Source organism: Temnothorax longispinosus, chromosome 5 (assembly GCF_030848805.1).
Source record: "Temnothorax longispinosus isolate EJ_2023e chromosome 5, Tlon_JGU_v1, whole genome shotgun sequence".
Classification (NCBI taxonomy): Eukaryota; Metazoa; Arthropoda; class Insecta; order Hymenoptera; family Formicidae; genus Temnothorax; species Temnothorax longispinosus.
In genome coordinates, this window is record NC_092362.1 from 21,074,692 (window position 1) to 21,095,206 (window position 20,515).

Genomic DNA, 20,515 nt, shown 5'->3' on the forward strand with positions numbered 1-20,515 from the left:
AAAACTGTATTATTTTAACTTCATTGGTTTAATTAAATCAATGATATATTGAGTAGGAGCAGTGACGATCTATAGAAATGGTTAAAATCGACTCAAATTAAGTATAGTTAAGTACAATTTGATACTACGAATTTAAACAGTAAACGAGTCAGTGAGACGACGGAAAGTGCGATCGATAACATACAGTAATGTGGACAAGTACAAAAGCCTGTTTCGACCGAGCAAGTGAATTGACACGGTAGTTTTCTTGCAACGAGGTGCAAGTTCAAACCGATTACCGCCACACGATTACGCAGATTTTTCCACCGACACCTTCCGTGAGCGTGAAAGTTAGCTCTTCTTCTTCCCCCTTCGCGAGTCGGCCTCCTTTCTCCTCTTTTCTTTCATCTACCCCCCTACGATAGGCAGGTATAATAGCTCACTTCGTTCACTGTTACTGTTATGCAAGATATAATAGGGTAATAATGGCACAGTCCTGGCCTCACTCACTCTCTCTCTCTTTTTTTCTTTCTCTCTCCCTCGGTCATCAGTAATGCAGGGTGGAGCCAGTCACGATCAGAAAACTGACGTAAGCATCTCGTTCGTTCCTCCTCAGTTTGTTCTTCTTCCTGTGGCTACGTCTCGTTCTCGTACGATGCGCTTCGAGGTGAGAGCGATCGAGAGAGAAAGAGAGACACGGCGCTTCCCTCGAAACGCTTGAGCCCGCAGCGAAACGCTGCTCGACTTCCGCGCTGATTACTTGAAAATTATGGAGGGCATTCTGCGCTATATAATATTGGAGGAGGAAGCGATAGAGGTTATTGTGAACTTGCGAGGGACGTCTGCATATTTTGCGAGGAGTTTCTCTGACGAATGCGCAAGAGACGAGTAGTTGTTTCCTACAGCATAGCAACGATGCGCTCGTTATAGCGATGCCCTTCCTTTCGAATCCAATTCTCGTTATATAGCTCGGCTCTAAAAGGAAGCTCTTTGATAAGAGCATCAATGATTTATCATTGTAACTGCGCAACGGGTAAAATAATCTCGAATCAGATGGAGAGTTGTATAGTACGGTAATATACGCGGTTTAAAATGTGAATCATGCTATTTGATTATATTTGTTTAGAAATGAATATTTAAACAATTTTCAATTTATATTATGAATTTTATATATCAAAAATAAAAAGAATAAATAAGAATATTAATAATACACGTCAATATCTAAATATTCTATCTTTTTCCTTTGCTAAAAGGCAAGTGATATTAAAAGAATTCAAAAAGTTTCTTTTGGCGATCTTCGCGCGAACCGGTCCACGACGTCGATGACAGATCGGTGTCACCGATCATGCGATGAAATCCTGTGCAAGTCTGACATGACCCGGCGGCGTCGTTGCACGTTGATGAAGCGGCACCGGGACGACACCGGACCGTGAACCCGGAGACGGGACCTCGAAGAAATTAGGCAGGGGGCCGCGCGAAAGGGGACCGAATCAATGGGTCATTAGAGAGAAAATGACGCGGAATTAATTACTGCTCGTGTAAACGACGAGCAAGGAATTCGCCGTCAGTTATTAATCTCGCCGACTGGCGAAGGCTCTAACGGTCCACGCGAGCACCTTTTCCGCCTCGGAGAGATATTCCGAGTCTCCTCTTCGAGACTTCGTACCTCTCTCTCTCTCTCTTCTCTCGCGTGTCAATGAGTCTCGCGGCGGGATACATTGTTCTGTATTCAAATCAAATCGTAGATCTTGATTTGTCGCGTGGGCGCGAGTCTTCATTTGCAAGCGAACGAGGAATAATACGAGCTACCGCGAGGAATCCGAAGTTTTTCTTTTCCCACCTGTCACGAACCGAGCTTCGTCATGTGTCACGAGTATTTATGAATAATCAATTTATACCGACTTCTTCGTGAAATCCGACCTCGCTCCGCCGCTGCTTTTCCCATCGATGATCGGTCTCTTTTTTCCTAGCAAGCCATTATGCTTTTTTGTCACTTAACTCCTTTTCTTTCTATAGCATTTTGTGGATTTGCGTGGCGAGTAAAGATGAACGCGTCGCGAGGCACAATGGGACCTGTCATCATGCTCGACGTTCGCGCGGGCACGTATTCTCGATGTTCTTCGCGCTTGTTAGTTTCTAAAATGAGCTTCAACGGAACGATCCGCTAGAAAAACCAGAATTCGATAGAAAAAGAGAATCGATCGGCCTAGCGTGGTGGCTATCATCGCGATTTGATGTAGATCTCCGCGGAGAATTAGCTTTTTGCTCTCCGCGATAAGTTATTTATTCTTGTTCGTAAGAATGTTATTTAAATAAAAATGATTAGAATGGTTAATTAAGTAGAAAAAAAATAAATTAAACTATTTATTCTAACTTGTTGTATTATAAATAAAAGACTCATACAAGCGGCAAACAATGCGTTGAGCAATCGATATATCATTACTCCGGATATTTTTTACGCTCTTATCTTGCACGATCCTTGTAAATGGATATTAATCGTGATACCTTTGTGATCCCGGATCGCACTTCCTGTGCCACCCAGAGGTCTGCAGGGATTAAGATCAACGTCACCTGACCTGTCGTCGAACGCCGGAAGAGGAAGCCGTCCCATCGCAACGAAAAAAGATCTTCCTTGTCATTCACCCGCGAACACGTGTGCGTTACGTTAGAATGTGTGTGATGTGCGTGAATTCCAAGAGTGTGAAGAGGCGTCGTCAACTTCGGTCAGTTTTAGAATTTTAAATATCGACCCGGAAGTCCGTAATGAATTTTGACAATTGCATGTGATGTCATAATTTGGACGAAAATTTCTCATATCTATAATCTATATCTATATCTATATATGTATAATCTAAAAATACGGAAACATTTTATACCAACAATATTCGAAAGTCTTTTGATTAACGAATGGAAGAAATGCTAATTATCAAATTATTTTTTTGAAAAGTATATGTGCATATAGTCTATATGCATATAGAAAATATTCATTATCAAATTAATTTTTTGAGAATTGTTAATCAATCATTTTCCAACAGTAGATTAAAGACAATTTTGAAGATCGGTTTTTTGCTTGGATTCAATTCAATTAACGATCTAGCAGATTTTAACAATCGATTAATTCATTAACAGAATAACAAACCTAAGGAAGTCATAAAAGAAACTTAAAATAAGCCTAAAATAATAATAAATCTAAGAAAATAATACTATGAAAAGTACTCTAATAAGCAGTTAGGTAGATGAGCAAAGAAGAAAAAAAATAAAACGCAGAAATAAGGTAGAGCGTATCGAATTCTACTCGCTGTTCTTTCGTCACGCATTTGTCAAAATTCTTCGCAGGCCTCCCTCTTCATCTCTTCGTCTCCCTTGACAACGTTCTTCAATCCCTCTTCTCCACCTACCATGCGCATTGCTCATGATCCTCCCTCGGGATTCAACAGGTGGTACGCTGCTTCATAGCCGTCTGCAGTGTCCCACACATCGTGCCCACGTAATCGTGCACACTATGAGTGTACCCCATGGGCACCGCATGTAGGAAATACTCTGACCCTTCATCCGCTTCACGTTCTCTCCATATGTATTCGTACGTGATCTTCGAACCCAGCAGGTTCCTCGAGAAACCTTCTTTTCACTTTTTACCGTGGCCGGGATCTCTTTTTGCTATAATTTAGGAGTACAAGGTGAACGAATTTAACGGGGGGAAAATCGTGACACGAGCAGATTTTTTGTTAAGTTATACAATCAGAAATTTTATGATGAACTAAACTCGGAAAATTTACGCGCAATCCTCAATCTTTGAGCTTGTTATACACATTGTTAATTTATTATCTCCACCCCGAGAATGTTATCTAATTTTTTTTTCAGTCTCGACGCGATCTATCTTCAACGTCCGCTACTTACACGAAGTTAATGATGTTTCGTATAGCCAACGGCTCAGTTGAATAATAAATAAGACTTAAAGAAATATTTGCCTTCACGGTGTTTCACTTCGGGCTGATGCCTAACGAGGTGGCCGTCCACGAGTCACCCCTGCGCCTCGCGTTCGATAAATCGCGTTAGCGTGCGCATAAGTTTTAATAAAGCTCCTCTCTCGCATGCGTGACGTTCGGCGCGATCGACGTCCGGTGAATTTATAATATTGACATGGCAGCTGCCCACGCAGCAGCCCGAAGCGGAATTCGACGGAGGAACGAAATTCAAGAGAGAAAAAGAGAGAGAAAGAGAGGGAGGGAATAGGGGGACGACAGAGAGAGAGAGAGAAACGTGTACGCAATATGTAAATCCGAAGAGTGCAGAGAATCTTTGTGATCTCTCTCGCCCGGGAATTACGCGCGCGTGCACGTGCGTGTTTCTCGGCGTGCGTGCCTACGCTGATGAATCGTGGCCATAGTTCCGACCGGGCTAAATCAGTGTGTGGACCGTAGAGCGGATGTTAGGCAACACGAGTGGCCGGCAGGTGCCGCGATGTGGGTGTCGTTTTACGCCAAACTCGAGAGAAAATGTGCGGCCTTTCGCTTCTTTCGTGCCGCTCGTCTCTCTTTCTCTCTCCCTCTCTCTCGCTATCGTTCTTCCTAACGCGCGAGAGAGGGATGGGGAGGTGAAGAAACTTACGTAGAAAGTTCATCCGCTTGCTTCATCTACCCGAGCGAGCTCGGGATCATCGAATTTGGTATGGAGACTCTTCTAAATTATTCGTGTGCGTTGCTGTATTATTATTTAATACAGGATTCATTGAATCTGCTTGTGAGTTTACTTTCAAAGGAAGAAAGTTAATGATTAATATATGTAATTGCAAACTTAACGTGGTTCTTTGATATATGTTATTCAAAATTCTATTGCAAAAATAGATTTCAGCGTCGCAGACTGCAAGTTTCCTTTATCGCAATAATACTGTAAATTTTTTAGGGTTCGACAGGATTACATTCAGTGTCTTCAGGGTTACACAAATTTATTATTATTATATTCGTCAAGAATTGACGTCCCATAGAGACTCCTCTATGGTCCTATCCCGATAAAATTTACAATTTCCAATAGCACTTCGCATCCGGCCGGTGGTGATAAACATGGAATCGTGAATCCGCATAGTTTTACGACGCGGCGCGTCGCGTCGTCCCATGAATCGCGCGAACGCCTCGGCGACGCGGCGCAAAAATCGCGCGGGTGGCCACGTACGTATACGCCCGGCGGTTATCGACATTCGACGTTCGTCCCCCTCGTCATGTGAGATATCGGGCTCGCATTCGCGTATCTTTCCGTAAACGCCGCTTTCACGCGCGATCCGCGGCGGAACAATTGACCAGTCGGCATAAAACGATTCGGGCTGCGACGAGATGCGACACTATGCGACGCAATGCGATGCAATACGTTCGTGACGGCGGGCGGCGGGATCCTCGCGGTTTGTCGACCTCGAACGGCCCGACCTCTCGGTCACCTTCTCGGCAGTGCAGTGGGGACCGAGTGATGGACGGGACAAGGTGGAAGATTTCCACGATACCCTGTGCACGCGTGCGTGCGCGCGCGCTCGAGTCGAGAGTAATAGTTTTCCCATTGAGAGGAGCCGCGCGCGCGGAGGTAGACCTGGCGTTTGTCTTATTAGAGGAAATATATTAATGTCGAGGCGCATTACGTCGTACGTCTGCATCAACCTGTCGTGTACCGTGGCTTCGCGCGCGGAGTCACGCGCATACTCGTGACGGACGCACGCACGCAGACACGCACGCACGCACGCGTGATCGCGCGTCGCGCCTTAACGAGCATTATTCAATAATATTCAAATTTAATGAGTTCCTCGTAAACAACATTAATGAAGCCTATGGAATCGGGCGGTGCCGTCGGGCCATGCTAATTAAAATATAATGAGACGCGTAATTATTGGGGATCGTAAAGCATTCGCGGATATAACCGATGCGCACGTAGGACGTTTGTATCTGCGTGATGGATCGTGGCACGCCTCGGCCGATGTGCGTACAAAAGGTATATCGGGCTCGGAAGAGTGGAGGGCGATCGACGAAAATGACCGTACGATGAAGGATTGTCCAAATTAAAGGCGGGACGTGAGCGACTCGGACGATTTCACGTCGAGCTCGTAATTTATATTCAAATTGATGTTAAATTATCAATGGCCGGCTAATTACATCGATGCTGCGCTATTACAAGGACTCGAATTAACACGTAAGCGAGAGTGGTCGGACGAGCGTGTAATTGGCAGCCGCGGATGAACGGGTTTCAACGGGATGATGCGCATCGACTGAACGTCCCGGTTTAAGGAAAATATTATATGACGCGCTAATGGATGCTGACAGTTATAGTGATAAACTGAACGGGTTATGAAATGCGTAAATTTAATTGAAAAGACGAAGAAGTTGCTATATTCTATTAATTTTCATGCGTTTATCATAATAATACTGAATAACGAGTGAAAAAGATATTTCGATTTTTGTGTCAATGTTAACAAAAGTTTTATGAGTAGGTAATAATCACATAGGAAATACAATTATTTTATAATTATCAAAGAGTGCTATTTCACTTTTTATTAATAAAATTTATAACAAACTTATATCACTGTTTGCAGCATAATTAAGTTTTTATTGATAAATTATTTAAACTGTTGATTCATCTGCATGATTATCGATTTATCCATTTGTCAAGTTTGTCATATTCGATTCTGGCCACGAAAGGATTCGCAGAAAAATTACAGGAAATATCATCGAACGATCATCCTGGATGGTCGACAACGGAACGGACCTGCTCGCAGCCCATTCGTGCGTCATAGAGCAATCCGTCAGGATCCCCGCGTGGCGAGACGACAGCTGATCGCGCTGAAACAATGAGGCCCTGAGCTGTCGGGACAGATGGGAAGAAAAGAGGCGAGGCGAGGGGAGTCCTCGCGAAGGTACCTGCACAATATGTGCATGGCGTGGGCGCAGACCGCCTGCCCGCGTCTCAACCTGCTGAAACTCGTTTCGTGGTGGGCCTGACGAGGGGCCCCTGCGTACGTCGAGAGCACATACGTCGGTCGCATCGGCCGGCTTCCGAGGACGATGGGGCCTGTCGGGCGCGCCGACTCCGGGGAAGATGTAAGAGCGGTAAGATTCAGGGATCCGCGGGAACCAACATCCAAGCAGGACGGCGGCATATAAACCAGGATTACGGGAGACACGCGGAGCCGTAATTCTCGGGGCCCGACGCCTCGCCACCGTGGGGTCCATTGGGGCCTTGTCTCGGCGTTAAAACGCGCTTAAAAACTGCCTTGTCTCCCCCCTCCCTCTCGCACTTTTTTTTCCTCTTTTCCTCTCCCGCTGCACCCAGTTCGAACCGGAGCCAGGATCGCGCCCCGCAAACGAGATCTGATATCTGCGCATACCATCCGCGCGGGGATCAACCTTCCGCGCGCCTTCAGCAACAGTGTTTCGTTTTGTAGCGATTTGAGAGAGCCCGATACTTCGCCGGGAGCGCGCATGACGCGTCTTGTCCCGATACTGAGATGCGTTAAAAATCGCGCATCACGCGATGTCTCCGTGGCTGACGCCGCGCGAAAGTCCAACAGACCTGATCCCCGCGCGAACGACTTCTCGCACACTTCCTTAATTTTTTTACGTTTTACGCTTCGCGCTTCTCGAAGGTCTTTGTCGCCCGATATCAAAACACGCGACACGTAACGCCCAACACGACGGAGGTGGGCCCGAGGTACTCGGGGATCAATGTCAAGCTCATCACAATGTATTCGTACTACCATTACCGTTCCGTCTCCGTCTCTCGGAGAAATTACAATCTCACGAAAATCGTGACACGACGACAGCTAAATGGGCTCGGAGCGAGAGCCTCAGTCGAGGCCCGGTCCTCGTGTCGCAGGGAACATATCTTACCCGCGCCGTGCCATTCCGGGACGCGTCTTGTGCGACCTTTTTCCATGGCTCGCCGAAATTATGAGAGCTCAGAGGGGGTACCGGGGCCCGACGCGGGTGTTTTGACGGCCGCGGTTCACGATGAGGTCAGCTCGGTCTCGCTTTCTCGAGAAGGCGAGCCTCGTCGCGCACCGCACCGCTCCGCTCTGCTCCGCGAGGAACGGCCCTCGTCTTCCCGTGTCTCGCGGCGAACGGTGATGGAGAGAAGAAGCGGGAGGACGCAGCCTTAAGCTCGTAATGACCCATCTCCGACAAATTACCACTCGAGTGGCATTGTGTGCGAGCCCCGGGCCGATGCACCTCCTCCTCCTCCCCCACCCTCTGCCCCCATCTTCGTCCTTAGGTCGCGGATCCATTGACGCGCGTTGCGTTTGATTTTAATGTCCACGTGTTGCACCGCGCCGCGTTCCCACGTCGCCTGCGTTGTCATTACATAACGATGCAATGGTGCTAATTTCTCCGAGGTGGAGTCGCTTATGCGACACGTTGCCGCATCGCGTCTATCTACGTGATGTAACACGAGAGAATGTGCCGTGGAGGAAGTAAAATGGCGAAAAATGCTCGATCTAGCCAGGACAAGGCTGGAGTTGCATAGGCTTTAGTCATACTTAATTAGACTGCAAAAAAATTATTTCTTTCACGCCATTTTTCTCTTCTTTGTTAATAAATATAACGCAAAATGAATACAAGAAATGCAACTACTTTGATGTCGCTGAGTATGTAATAATCAACCATTAATTTGTTCGTAACAAGCTGCGGTAAAAGCATAAGATATTAATAATGCGCAGGATTTATTAAACATATAATTGATTTTTTAATACGGGCGATGCAGAAATTAACAAGGTGAGCACGAGTGACATTTGAGAGAAAAATTTAAGTTCACGTACAATTTTACGAGGAGGAAGGACACGCGACTGGCGAACACTTTTGGGCGCCATATCCCACACGCTGCTTTGCATATCTAATGAGCGGTCACTTGTGTCGAAATTTATGGTAATCCATGCGTCTTCTCGGCGAAATTAACGGGCAATTTACCAACCGCAAGTGGAATGCATACATGTTTCCGCCATCTGCATTCTTTCAACGTACAACCGCTCATTAATGAGATGCCAATCGCGATTCCATATATGCTGCCATTACATAAAAATCGGTTTACATTTAAAAAAAAAGTGAAACGCATCGTTCTTGTCATAAAAATTTTCGCAATTGAGCAGGTTTAATCCTAATAAGATGTGACTTATCGTTATGGATTAGTTTGCCTAATATATTCCAGTTTTATTTAGATTTAAATATTTTTTTCGCATTAAACGCGTAACGATTCTGTTGAAAAAACGTTGTAGAGGGATTTTTATTGAAGCCCAACGCGACTTACGCCATATACGGGCCGCGGTATATGCGGCGAGGGTTAATTGAGAAATACTGACGTGCATCAAGATGCAACGAGGAGCAACAAAAAGTGCGAAGAGTCCCCACTTGCGCGATAAATACGATCGCGGCCGACAAATTAGCCATAAAATCGGCGTCCTCGTCGCGTGCAGTGCTACACGCACGACGACGCCGGCCTTAAGTCACTTAATTCCGTTCGTAACTCACCTGTTTTCGCGTGTATCGCCCGAAATTTTAACTTATGCCGGCCATTATCCCACCTACCGTATACCACGTAACCGTCCGGCAGAATAATTGTCGCGCCTGCGGTAAGATGGGAGGCGCGGAAGCCGACGAAAATATTCGCCGCGCGTGCTTTCGGCGGTTCGTGAAAGTTTCGTCCGAACTGGTATCGAGTTTGCGAGAGCCATGCGGTCAATAATCGATCGGCGAACGGAGGAGCGCTCTTTCGAAGAAAGAGAGGAAAAAAGAAAGAAAGAGAGAGAAAGAGAGAGGAGTATTTTTACGGGATTGCAAATAAACCGCGCGCGGTCGTGAAGTTTCGCGGTGCGGAACACGAGGAACGGAGAAGGGAATTCCTCCGGAAGATTCTCTTTATCCTTTAACGCGGTGAAACAGCTCCTCTCCAGGCACTTTACGTTCGTTACGGGGCTGACATCGTTATTTCGCGTAATTCACGGACCGCCCAAGGTTCACCTGGGTCTCGATTCGCTCTTCCCGACGCGGAGAATATCGACAGACTGGAAATGCATTTGGCAAGAGCGCGGAATGCGCCGGGTCGCGCCGGTGCACGTCGTATGGTATGCGCGTTGCGCTCGCGCGAGGAAAACGCGGATGAATCATCGACGGGCCGCGCTCTGCCACGCGCATGCCGAGCTTGCGAAACGCAAGATTTCAATGAGCGTTTTTGTGATTTACTGCACTCGGGTGTCGCCGCCGTTGCACTGTATGCGAAATTCGTGATTTCGTTGTGGGTGACCCGTTTGTGAATTTTTTTTTACTGAGAATGAATACGTCGAATGCGCAAAACTTTCTCAATATGCACGAGGTTCGCTGAATTTAGCACGAATGACGATTGCGCGAATGCACTGCAGTCTTATGCCATAGAAAGATAAATGACGTTGCATGCATTAAACAAGATCTTTCTGGCGGTACTATATCTTTTATTCTGCATTATTATTAGTATGTATCAACAATTATGATTATTGGTATTTTGTGATAAAAGATACAGTGAATCATGTATATTTTTGATAATATGTCGGACTTTATTCTAAAAATTTTATAATACTTCCTCTCTGAGCCAAAAAGAAATTCAAAAAATTCAAAAAATAAAAGCTTTTTTACGATTTATCTAAAATGTAGTCCCACAGATCGAATTATAAAACATCTTAATCAGCGGATAATATACGGATAGTGGAATAAATTCTAAACACGGACTTGACGTCGCTTCTTCTAAACAGGCTCCGAATTCTGGATAAAAAATGAAAATTATATTCAGATTGGCAGTTTTGCATCACCTTCTTGCCGTCTGGTCGCGGTCTCCGACACCCACGCGAGCTCTCGAGAGCGCGGGTTTACAGGTGCGGCCGGCAACCTGTATCTTCGGTGCGTGCGTGCGTGCGTGAGCGTGCTTGAGCCGCGCGAACGAGCATTCTAAGGCGCGTAGATTACGCACGCGTGATACACCAAGGGTCTCGTTACATTTCGAGAAGTCGGACGACGACGCCGTTTCGACTTTCACGTCGGAAACGCTTGGCTCGCGAATGTCACGTGCTTAAAGTACGCCTCCATTGTAAATAAAGTACCTTAAGCTTAGATGTAAAGCGAGAATATGAGATCGTTGCAATAATGTGAAATCAGAAAGTCCGGAAAAAGGTACCAATAAATCGCCAACAATTTTAATTAAAGAATACACTACTATATAAATGTGGAGACTTAAATGCATATGGTACAATTACCAACTTTAGCGCAATATCTGGTACGAGAGAATAATTGAATACTGAGAGGTGTGTAATGTAAAAGTAACGACCAGTTTAAAACATTGCAATCGCGTAAAACTATCTTGAAATTTCCTAATAATAATAATAACGGAACCTCGTATACGTCTTTTCATACTGAAAGAAAAATCCAGGTATCCGGATATCATTGATCAGGCAATGATTATTCTGGTCGGTTGTTTATTCTCGGATTTTTATAATTCCGATCGAAAGAATCAGTAATATGTTTTGTTACCTTTCGAACGGATTGTCCGAACATTTAAACCTGGATTTTTCTCTTAGCGTGTTTCTCCTATGGCGAAGATACAGGTATGTCGCTCCACACGCGCGATTCGTGTGGCGTCTGGCGGCGGTGCCTAACGTGATTAAGTAACTACCAGCCGTAAAGCCGTAGCGGGATAATCTGTACGTGTTTGCGTGTATATATGTGTGTAAATGCATAAATTGCCGGATATTTAAGATAGCGCGGCATTATTCGGATAGCTCTGGTGATGGCCGCGCGTAAGTTACTGCCGGGCCACCTAGGCGGACCACGAGCCACGCCTCGGCCCACCAAAACGGTCCTTTATAGCCCACAGGTATGGGCACAAAACGCGCGTTTTATAGGGACTGCACGGCGGGAACGAGCGGATCGACGCGTGCGAGCTATCATGCTACACCTTAGGCTCGTCTTAGATTAAAAGGGAAATCGACGTGCCGTTCTATTTCCTCCCACCTCCGGGCGCGATAGATGCTTTTATGGAGACACGGAGGTGGTCCGCTATCTTCCGTTTCCCGCGGGACGGGATATCTTTTTTTATTTTTTAGGGCCGTGCGTGAGGTGAGATGTTCATCGTTAACTACGTGTTTCTGACAACGACAAGGTGTCTAGTAAAATAATAAGATGGACGATATGATGTCTGGACGAATACACTTGTATCGTGCGCAGACAAAGTAATTTTAATAAATCTTGTAATAATAAAATGCAATGGCGTAAACATTTCTATCATATGAATCATGCATATGAGATTTCTGTCTTAAATTAAAATTACAATCCTATGGTTTTGAGCGTAATTAGAAACCGACAAGATATTTATTTCTCTTAATTTTACTTGATTCAACTTGGTAATAAAAAATTGATTTGATGTCGATATCGTAAGAATTCACTGTTGTCGATGAAAATCAGAATGTATCAAGACATTGTTATTTGATATTCTATTGAGACGATCTCTCGGAGAAACGCGTTCCCAGAGAGCAGAGACACGGTTGCTTCGATTCTCCAAACGCGCTTTGGATTGTAGCTCACGGTTAGTTAGAATCCGAGACGGCGTAGAGACAGTAATTTACATGACAACGAAATTCTCCTAACCCGCTTCTGACCCTCCTTATCGTGATCTGCGATTCTTCCATATTTAAAGGAGGCACGGCCAATGACCCGCGCACCTCACCGCCGCGGCCGCCGCGCCGGTCCATCGCTCCCGCGTGACTATCGAGGAAGGTGGCAGAGACGTAGGGCACAGGTGCCGCGATCTCGATCGTATCGAGACCACCGATCATTGTATCGAGAGGATCGCTCGAACGAAATTTCCATAAAACGCCCGCGAGAGATATACGGTATTGTCCACGATCGCTCTCGTCCCCGCCGTAGCCCCCGCGACCCCGCCCAGTATCAAGATCGAGGAGGCACGTATCCGTTCCGATCCACGTAAATAATGGATTCGAGAACTTGGGAATCCTCGGTCGTACACGAATCGTTCGTTGGCCCGTCTCTTCACGGTTGCATTTTGTGGTTAAACAAAAAAAGAAGAAAGGACAGAACAACAACGGCGAGGAACAGCTATCTTTACGTGTAGATACATCTCCGGGTTTTTTGTCGTTTAAAAGGTAATTGAAAGTAATTCTGATGTGGTAAAAGGAATTCGGGGTTCGATGAGCCCAAGCCTCTCGTTTAGAAGAAGATTTTTGTCCCAATAAAAGCATCGGTTTTGTATCCTCGGATCTTAGATTCCTGAAGATTAGGAAAGATACCGTACTGACAGTGACAAATGATTCCCGCAATAGTAATTAGCGGTATCACAGATTCTACTCGAGCACTGATGACCGTAATAAAAGAAAGTGAGCAACTTGATAAGCGACTTTCTCTCTTGAACGAATGTTTCTCGTTGACAAGCATAGTTCATTCTTCATTACAATCATATGTGACGGGTAGAGTCGTTTCTCTCAGCCAGGTTTCTGGCAGATGATATACTGCGACCGAGTGATTCTACAAAAGCTCCGAGAGTCTCGCTCGTTATGCCTAAATAATTCTTTTTTCTGTTCTCCGAAGAGCGCGGCGGCGGGGCAGGGGGGAGGGGAGATAGCGGGGCGGCGAAGAAGAAACTCACAGATGCAACCTGTCCCATGCATCTTGCGGGCAGGGACGCTTCCGTCAGCATCTACGGATTCATTAGAGAACAATAGGATGATGAGTGCAGGTCCGTTCGTTGTAGCTGACTGCACTCGCGTTGCATCGCGTTGAGCATAAAAAGGTCCTCAGAACAGCAACAGAATCCTTGAGACGCGAACAATGGAGAAGATAAAGAAGTATATAGTTGTGTACTCGCGTATTTATATAAATCGCTTTCTTAAGAAAGATATTTTTATAGTTGTGCGTCTAAAGTTTTGCGTCAGTTGCTTTTCTTTGCCCCGATAGATAACCAACTCTTAAAAGATAATAACTAATAATAAGATTATAAAGATAAATAATAATAAATCGAATAAATAGACGAAAATAAATCGTGTATATTGTATTTTGAGCTCTATTAAAAAATAAACGATACTAGTCGACGTACAAATTTCTGTAGCACGGTATTGTGCTTGTGATAGACCGGGTAGATATTTCGCAAATAATGTACCGATTGCCGAGCACCTATGGCCGTGAGTACACACGCATGCACGTAGCTTATCCCTTTTCTTTTTTTTCTCTCTCTCTCTCTCTCTCTTTCTCATCCCTACCACGTTTCCTCTTTCTTTTTCTCGACCGTGCACAACGAAGTGCATACTGAGAAAAGGGCACGTAGAGGAGTATGTAGATGCAGGACAATGCGGTCCTATTAACGAGATCAAACGATACACGAGGACGACCGCCGTGGTCCGGTACTGTGCTCCCGCCAACCAGGGATGCATTTCTCGTGTGCAATTCTTGGCTTCTGCGCATGACCTCATGATGCAATTCGAAATGATTTTCGATATTTTTACATTTTTACATAAAATAACAACATTAAAACGGTTAAAATAATTGCAAGAAGAGAGATGAATAATATTTTTCATTAAATACACACGCATATAAGTATAGAAGTTTATGTGCTTTACAGTTTAATTTTCTCTTTGGAATTTGCTATTCGGGATATTATACGATCAATGGTACAAAACAGATACCTTTATATATCTTGAAAGTGAAAAGTTTGTAGGAAATTAATTATTATTAACGCGACAAGTATCGTTGGGTAAAACAATTCGTACGAATCGGCATCTTGCGGCCCTGACAATGATAAGACCGCAGCACGACAGTGGTGGCGTTACCGAGCACCGAGGATTTACGGAGGCGACAGACCGATATACCACATCCTACCCTGAACTCTCATGCTTCCTCTCTCGATCCACTTTGCCATACTCTTTTCCTTCGGGAGATTCCTACGCTTCTGTTACGGTTACGATACGTTATGATCGTAGCTAAAATTGCACGCATGTTAAATTCGGTATTTCCAACTTTTTTTTTTATAATTCGATACTTTTAAGTGATTAAAAATTTTGGCAGTAATAATAATAAAGCTGATTATTAAAAATTAAGAAAAGATAGTACATTGATAAAGCGTAAAAGTCAAAGACACAAAGAATTATAACACAATTAAAATAAAGTATTAAAAAATTTGCGATCTAAAGTATCATAAGTACGCAAAAAGATAGCCAGGCTGAGATCAATGGTACTCAGCATCACATCGCGGTGTCGTTATTGTTTTCTCGCGCAAGTGCATCAAGCTGGAAGCGGGGGGATTAAATCTGTAAGCAAAGAAAACAGCGGCATGAGACGAAGGACATGAGCGGACCAGATTGCTTTAATTTGTTGCGCGTCCAGCAAAAATGTTAATGCTCGTCGGCCGCTCGTAATTCAGCCTCAGCTCTGGGACCTACTGTTCCCCTCTAGTCTTCACTTCTTCTCGCCGACGTGTCCCCCGTCACCCTCTCTTTCTCTCTCTCTCTCTCTCTCTCTCTCTCTCTCTCTCTCTCTCTCTCTCTCTCTCTTGTCCTTATATTCCCTCGTGCGCTACACGGTTGTCCTTATCTGCGGTTTTATGTTCGGCTTTGCGTTTTAGCCACGTCCATTCGTGACAGAGGTGAACGCGAAGGTGCAAAAGGACGCGTCGGGTTTTAAGTTTTACGAAAGGCCAGTCGAATGACAGGTTTATTCGTCCTTCGCCCGAAAGTATGCATCTCGTACCTTCGGATATGTGATCATCGAGCGATATACGCGGGAATTAAACTGCGATAGGATAACGGAACACATCCTTTGCAAGAGAGAGTAACGAATCCGCGACATTTTGGAAAATTTACTTTTATTTATTCAACTATTCACATAAGAAGACTAACATTGTCAAATTCAAATAGCATTATTTTAAATTATTCGTTATATTTTTCTCATTTTCTCATAATTACCTTGAAATGACGATGAATTATTTATGAACTGTTGCTTAGCGCGAGGCAACTTTATTCCCAATAACGCGTTCGCATCGGTATATCGATAACGTAATGCGCCTAATAATGCGAAGCATGTCCCGGGTGTAAGTGCTGAAACGTCCATAATTTTCGTCCGATATCTTATTGCCGTGTGGAATTCCGGGAGATGCGATACCGCGGTATTTACCGCACGAACACCGCGCTAAGTATGATAGCCGGTCCCGGCTAGCACGACGACGACGGGATAAAACCAGGTCGCCGCGATAAAACTGCATCGCGCTGTATCGCAAGGGAACTTGCGCGCGATTGCGTCGCCTAATCACCTGGCAAACGCGTCTTAAGATGTAGACGAGAAACGCTTTCGTACGATCGCCTTTTTTTCGCCGCACTTCCGATGCACTTGTTGCGCCTACTTTCCCGGGCGCATTTTCACACGAGCGGCCTGTGGGAATCGCTCCCGCTTGCCGCACCCAGCGAAGCAGTAACAGGCTGCTGCGTCGGCTCACGCCGACGCTCGTAGGGCGACATGCCGAAGAAAAAAGTCGGGGCCCCTTCCGCAAACATCGACGCGGCATTCGTCTCCCTGCACGTGTGGGAAGGAAGGACGACTCCGTTATAAATACAATCGATGGATATCGATAAGTCCGAGTCATCCGGAGTATTTGCCTTGGTATGATTCTAAATTCGTTAGAACGCTCGCTTGCGAGATAAGTACATCCGCGTCGTCGCATGATTCATCTCGGATTTGCTGGACGTATCTGCGACGATCTCACGTTATGCGCGCGCGAACTTTTACGGCGAAAATGAAATGCGTTCAATAAGGTGGGTTGAAGCGAGATCGTTAGGACGGAACAGGAATGTGGCACGATTCGGGAAGTGATTTCTTAGTTTACGAGATCACCGCGCGAGACGTCATATCGTATCAAATTGTTTCTTAATGGTGGGAACGCGGATGTGTACGGGCAATCCTTCGATTAGTGTTACGCGGAGAGTACTCGCGTTTCAACTGCTGCGACTATTATTTTTTTCCGAGAACTTCTTCGCTCTCGGAGAACGGCGGATCAAGTGAATGAACTCGACGATTCGAGTAAATTTTAAAGGGATGAAACGCGACAAGATGAATTGAGAGAGGGTAGCGGCCAACCACTTGACTTTTTGTCAAGTGGTTTGCCTTAAATATTATTTTATCTACTCAAAACACCCTCGAAGCCCCATTCATGCAGTCAGCCAAATATTGTCGAAGCCCAATCGTTTTACTACTGTTCATTTAGACGGCTGGAACCGTTTCGTCGGATCTTTCTTCGTCGTCGACTTTGTTATCCTGTCGCACGACTTCATCCCTGGTTTTTTCTCCCCGTTTCCGTGTATTCGACCAATACTAGTCGCTCGCTGTTGACAAAGAGAATATACCCTTTTAACAACGCTCAAGAGTAATAGAAAGCGAGAGAGAAAAAGAAAGAGAGAGTCGACCAAGCATCGATCATAGGTCACAAGATTACATCTGTCGCTACGGAAACGACTGTGCACCCGCGACTTCCGTTTCTCAGTGTCACGTTACCATTCCGTTCGGTTAATATACTCCCTAGGTCATTGGTCCTGCCTAAACTGTTGGGAACGACGATTCAGTGACTCGAAACAAGTGTGCCGTTTGTACTCGTATATAGTCTCGATGGATTTACGAAGAGTCATGGTCGCGAGTTTAATTTTGTACGACTCGAAATTTAACAGAGACAATTGTTTGGTTACATAGGGAGCGTAATTAATGTACATTGAACAATATTGTATCATGGAATTAGTGCGGTATATTATTCCCATCTTATCTGCCGGTGCCGGGCGTATTTTCGACGGCCCTTTAAAAAACATCGTAAATATGGTAATTGATTGAACAGGCGAGGCTCATTGACCGCGTTTGAGTCTCTGCGCACATCATACGCGGTGTGAAAGACGTGTTCTTCGACGTAGATCGAAATGCTTCGGCGCCGATAACGATGGCCGAACGTTGACAAAGGACGTTATCTGAAATCTGTTTGGGACGCACTGCATACCGCATGTCGAGTAGGCCGCATAAATGCATTTATTTCATGGGCCGCGATGGCGCTTCTGCTCCAGGGAGGACTCGACGGAGATGAAGAAGGTCTTTCATCTCAGCTCTCTATTAAAAATACACCGGGACAGAAATATACTTGAATTAACCATAAGCCCCACCGGCTTGGGTCAACTCTGCTACGGCGATCGAATACGATCGTCTTTCAGGCAAAGACGACACCAATATCGTACACACATGTCACAAAATATTATGTAAAATAAATAAGATTAGCATTTTGAATATATTACAAATAGAAATTTGAAAATATCAAATTAAATTAGTCTAGAAATTATACTAAAAGGATGATACATCATATATAATTAGATTTTGTATCGATCAAAAATTTTTACATTTATTTATTTCTCTAATTTACCTGTTTGCTTATATGTAATTACGCATAATAGCCAAAGAAATTTAACTGATACTCCTCAGAATAATTAAGACCTCTTCTCGTTAAATCACGAGACATGTCGCTTCATCGGGCGACTATATCAAACGCATTCCGAGTAAAGATGACAGGTTCGTAGACACAAGGCTCTCAGTTCGACTAGTTCGTTGCACGCACAGTGGGTCATTGTTATCTCATTGGCGGCCCTAACGTCTCCTTTCAGGAGCGGATATATTATTCTCGTTGAGCGAACAGGTCCTTTAGTGGAGATAACGGCGTGGTGGGCGCCGATGGAGTTGCATTCACAGTGCATTCCCCGAAGATGCGTGACGCGCTCAGAATCGTAATGTGTGTTCCACTTGTATTTCTCTCGGCAGGTTCATCGCCCAAGAAGACCAACGAGAAAAGGATTCGGCTTTATCGCCCAGGAATTTTTCAGCGGTGATAAACTCGATGCTCGGGGGTATGCATTTGTCGAATGCACATTTCCAGTTTACGAGAATATCTATTTATATCTTTATTTGTTTGATTTTTTTTAAAGGCTCGAAAACTATGTCAAGAGACAAGCACTAAAGATAAAAGAGTTGGCAGTAAAATCTTCAATTTTATTTTTTAATTTAAATTTTGATTATACGATGCACATATTTGAGATAATATTAATATTTTAAAGTTTTATTATTCTTTCAACTCTTTCCAATTTTTAGTTTTTTACAGCACATGCACTCTTCTTGCAAGCGTGATATTAATCGTGGTATATCGATGACAGGGAAAAGGAAGCATGCTGGGGAGGGGCCACCGCCGCAGAAACGTAATTAATTCCCTCCCTTGACTTTTGTCGATGGGTGGGACGCAGTCAATTTCTCTTGATACCGTAAGCCAACTTTGGTCCTTTATTCCTTACGCAAAGTAGTCATTAAATACATCGGGCCAAAAGACGCACAAAGAACGACCTCATTTTCCTCCGCAGCCAAGACAAACAAATTGACCGCTTGAAAAATATCGATAACTGTTCTTGATCCAAATCTATATTTATCGGATGGGCGCCGCGGTACACTTCGATGTGGCGGTGGAAAAGGAGCGCAACGGTGTGCCCCGGGTTTTGGCGACAATCAGGATGGATGGCGGCGAATCGTACGGCGACCATTCTTTCTAACCAGACATGGACAGGTTTCCGCCGGTCTTTCTATTTCGTTCCGTAAAGTTCGCCGTTGTCCGGACTTTTGTAAATATTTTTAGCGTGGATGATGAACGCCGAATTAAACGAGCATTAATTATCGAGCAGGCGCGCGCCGCGTAGGCGTGATTTATGGGTCGGAAAGGAGCCCTTGGTTCCTCTCTTTCCCTCTTGCACTCGATCTTGGACTCGGCCTCTGCTGCTTTCCTCTTCTTCATGATTTCCGCCAATCTTGCTTTTTCTTTTTCATAGTTGATTGTCACGATAAGTGGTGATAAAGAATAGAAATTTAACGTAAATTATCTATCAATATAAGATTTTAATATCCCTATTTATCCTTGATATTAAAACATTACGTTCGTTTGATAAAAATTTCAAATTAATAATCTTTGTAAATATTCATTGCTTCATTAAACAGAATCATTCGACTCGATGATGCGGACCGTAGTTGGCAGTTGCGTTGAATCTCGATAAACAGAATTTTCTATCTGAATGTACCGATCTGAAAGAAATCATATATCATCTTCCCGCCACGTTGCGTCGTCCGCCACGGGTTTAATTTAACTAAAATGAAAACCAGAATCAATTCTGCCGAATTTATCCTTTGACCATAACACATATATAACACAACAATACACATACCATAACACAACAATTGGTTATCTTAAAAAAGCTTTAAAGCGGCTAACTGCATCATAAAACATAAAATTAAAATATTATTGAAAATAAATGTTTTGCTAGAATTTAAGCAATTTTAATATAAAGCTGCAAGGGATCAAGTACATTTTTAAGTTTTCTTAGAAGTTTTGTAGCTTCTTGGACAAAGGAGCGGTTACATAAAAATACATGCAATACACTTATTCATTCATGCTATAACAATATATTTTGCAGACAAATTATTAAAACATAAAA

General features: G+C 44.4%; 1 pseudogene; it reads left to right on the forward strand.

The window, feature by feature from the left end:
- Nucleotides 1–7,433: 7,433 nt before the first annotated feature.
- Nucleotides 7,434–8,118, forward strand: LOC139813496 (uncharacterized; annotated as a pseudogene).
- The last annotated feature ends 12,397 nt before the right edge of the window (nt 8,119–20,515 follow it).